Below are 3,562 nucleotides of genomic sequence, written 5' to 3' on the forward strand. Positions count from 1 at the left end.
ATTAGGGGATTAGGGTTTCATAAGTTTATTTGGTAGCGTGCCTAATTATTTAGGGCGTTACAGATATGGTCTTAAGAAGAGTCTTCCTAGCCACCCAAGAACCCGGAGTAGGAGTACTTGGGCCAAATTGGGAAGGACCATATGAAATCGAGGACGAAATCGGTTCAGGCACCTATAAGCTAAAAAGGATGGACAGAACCATTGTGCCCAGGGCCTGGAACGCCGATCACCTCAGAAAATATTACAATAGTCCAAAAGTGTAACTTAGGCTTTGTTTAAAGGGTTTGTACTGTTTAAGTGTCACTACTACAAAGTTGGCTTTTCCCAACGGTTAATAAGGGGGTAAATTATGAAAACCGTTGGAAAAGGTAAGGGGAGATGTTTCCCAACGGTTTAGAACCGAAGCAAAGAAACCGTTGGGAAAAACTAATGCCAATGGTGGAGAACCGTGGGCAATACTAAATGACATTTTTTTTTAAAAAAAAAACAGTAAATGCCAATAGTTTATAACTGTTGGGAATACTTAGTATTCCCAACGGTTAAAAACCGTTGGGAATACTAAGTATACCCAACGATTTATAACTGTTGGGAATAGTTACTATTCCTAAAAGTGATAAAATATTGAGAAATATTCTTTTTTAACATACCAAAAAAAAGTTTTAGATTTAAAAAAATACTTTTTTTTGCTTAATAAAAAAATACTAAAAAAAGTTTCAAATTAAAAAAAAAAAAATTGTACATTTTCTCTTAATAAAGCAAATTTGTATTTCATAAAATAAAATACCAAAAAAAGTTTCAGATTTAAAAAATAAAAAAAAATGTTTTTTTTTCTTAATAAATTTATAATTTGAGAATTAATAAAATTTATATATTTTCAATTAGATGATAGTTTTAGAAATTAGTTGTATTTAAAAATTTATTGTGAAAATTATTTAAAAAAATTATTGTAAAAGAGAAAAATTATTGGAGGACTAAAAATTATTGTACAATATTTAAAGTCCTAAAATAATATTGGAGAATTATTTTAACTTTAGTTAAAAAATGTATTTAATAAAAGAAATTTATACATATTTTTTAATGAAAAACTACAATTTGGGATTGGGATTTATTTAATCGTTTATTATGTAAGAAAAAATCAGAAAGCAAAAACCCTAATTTCACTCTACCCTCAGCTCGATCAAATCTCCCTCTCCAATCATCTCTCTCTCTCTCTCTCTCTCTCTCTCTCTCTCTCTCTCTCTCCGATCGTCTCTAGCTCCGATCGTCTCTCTTCGACCGCACCCCGCGCCTTTGTCCCCTGGCTGAGCTCACATCCGACGTCCCTGTCTCTGATCTTTCCTTTACATTTTGTAAGTTTTATCTTTCTAGATCTTTGCTTAGAGTTTTTTTATTGGGCGCTTCTCTGGTGGATATTATTGTGGTGAAGAGCACAAATCTGAAAAGTGGCTTCGACACCAAGTATTTGGCTACTGTTCTTGCCATTGGTACAGAGTGTGATATTGGTATTCAAATCCTCTTTATTACATCTTTCTTTGAAATGTCTTTGTTCTATATAATATATTTTTTTGTAACAACCTATATCATACACATATATTACTGATTGTTTAGTTTGAGTTTTTTTTTTTTTCAAATTTTCTAAGGCATTATTTTCCCATTTGAGTAAATTGTGAGATAGTGAGTTGTTCGGTAATGGCGGGAGTATCTCTCTCTTTTTTATTGTAGATAGCTAAAAAATTGTTATTTTTCCAGAACTTGTGCAATTTTTCCCTTTGTAATAAATATTTTTTTTAGGTTCTATAACTCTACATTCAACAGAGAAATTGTTTTGAGTCTCGATATGGACCAAGTTAGGAGTTGATTTGTATGAATTTGCAACTCTTAAATGGTTGAACCTCTGTGCTGTCAGGAAATTTTTCTTTAGAGGCCTTGTTCAATTTGTAGTCTAAGCTGCAATTTTTATTCTTATGCAGGTTTAAGGAATAGGAGGCACTTGGTTCTCGATCCTTCATCACTGAAATTATCGCTTCAATTTCAGAATGGAAGATACATACTTAGTCTCTCAAGGTTTGGTTTTTGTGTTGTATTTTCGAACTTACCATGGCAATGGATTTTTATATATATATATATATATATATATATATATCTATATATATATGAATTTGTATAAACAACAAGATTGTATTAATAAGCAATGATCATTGTCTTTAATATATATGCAATCACAATATTAGGAGTAGAGAAACATGTGTAATTCAATAAACGAAAGAATGGTCATTGCTGCACATTATAAACCAACTTGATTGTGAGTTGAAAACTCTCTGAATTTGATAAACTACATTCTTATTGTATTTGATTCTCATTGTACTTATAATTAATTATAGTTACAATAAGTGTCTTTGTGCATATTTTTTAATTTTTGAAATGCTCGATTTAGTTTTATCTGTATGATTATTAGAATTTGGGAAGAACTATAAATACATATATCTTTGGGTTCACAAAGTTATACTCTCATTCTAATGTTGTAGGCTTTAGCTTTGATTGCTATCAGCTCTTCTCAGCAAGCTTCTATTTGAAGGTAATTTTAACATTGTGCTCTGTTTTGGAATTCTTTTTATTTACTGTTTGTTTTGTAAGCTTTACTTGCTTTCAAAGCTTTCATCTTATATATAAAAATCTTGTACATTAAGGACGAGGCTGCAGATTAAATAACACTACATTTAATACACAATACGCATTCATTCATTCAATCTTTGATAATTTGAAATGAGCATTACATTTCTTATTATAATTTTTGTATAATGGTAGTTTGCTGTAAAGTATTGGAAAATATAATTTTTTTTTTACTAGTTTGATGAAGTATTACATTTTCTGTAATTCTCATTTTAGACTTTCAATTGTTATTCAATTTGTTGTTTGCAGAAAGTTTTGGAGAATAATGACAGTGTCCATTAGCAGGGTAATATTATGGCAAGTTACCAAGACGATGCTTTTCCAGAGATGATTGATCAATGGGGCGGCAGAGAGGATGTCTTGCCCTGAAGCGACCTTCTTAATTACTTTTGAAATTAATAATATATGGATGTATAGATATAGGAAGAACATGAAAGTAAAAGAAAGAATAAATGAAAAAAAAAAGTTATTTTTATGATTCTGAAAATTATTGTAAATATAATAATTTGAATTTATGTTTTTGATTCTTATTTTATTAATTTTTATGTATATTATTATTTTGTTGAAATTTATTTATATTATTATTGTAATTATAATTATTTTTTTTTAATCTACGTAATACTTTTACCAACAGTTATAAACAGTCATTTAAAAAGATTTTTCCCAACAGTTGTAAACCGTCATTTAAAATAATTTTTCCCAACAGTTATAAACCGTCTTTTAAAGTTTTGCATTTTTATGACACCCACATAGCCAACGGTTATAGGAACCGTTGGGAAATAGTATAAAAGACAGTTATAAACTGTTGGGAAAAGCTAATTTTGTAGTAGTGTGTATACAGTCTCTGTATTTTAAATAAAACTGAGTGCCTTAAAAACAAAGTTTCTATACC

General features: G+C 29.4%; 1 long non-coding RNA gene across 2 annotated transcripts; it reads left to right on the plus strand.

Annotated features, from left to right (window-relative positions):
• Nucleotides 1-1,095: 1,095 nt before the first annotated feature.
• On the plus strand, nt 1,096-3,238 carry LOC133032553 (uncharacterized). Of its 2 annotated transcripts, none has more exons than XR_009685175.1 (4): nt 1,096-1,502; nt 1,971-2,064; nt 2,526-2,575; nt 2,920-3,238. It is a non-coding gene; the product is annotated as an uncharacterized LOC133032553 (long non-coding RNA). The 2 variants fall into 2 exon arrangements; XR_009685173.1 differs by having other exon boundaries at nt 1,104-1,349.
• The last annotated feature ends 324 nt before the right edge of the window (nt 3,239-3,562 follow it).

Source organism: Cannabis sativa, chromosome 1, assembly GCF_029168945.1.
Source record: "Cannabis sativa cultivar Pink pepper isolate KNU-18-1 chromosome 1, ASM2916894v1, whole genome shotgun sequence".
Lineage (NCBI taxonomy): Eukaryota > Viridiplantae > Streptophyta > Magnoliopsida > Rosales > Cannabaceae > Cannabis > Cannabis sativa.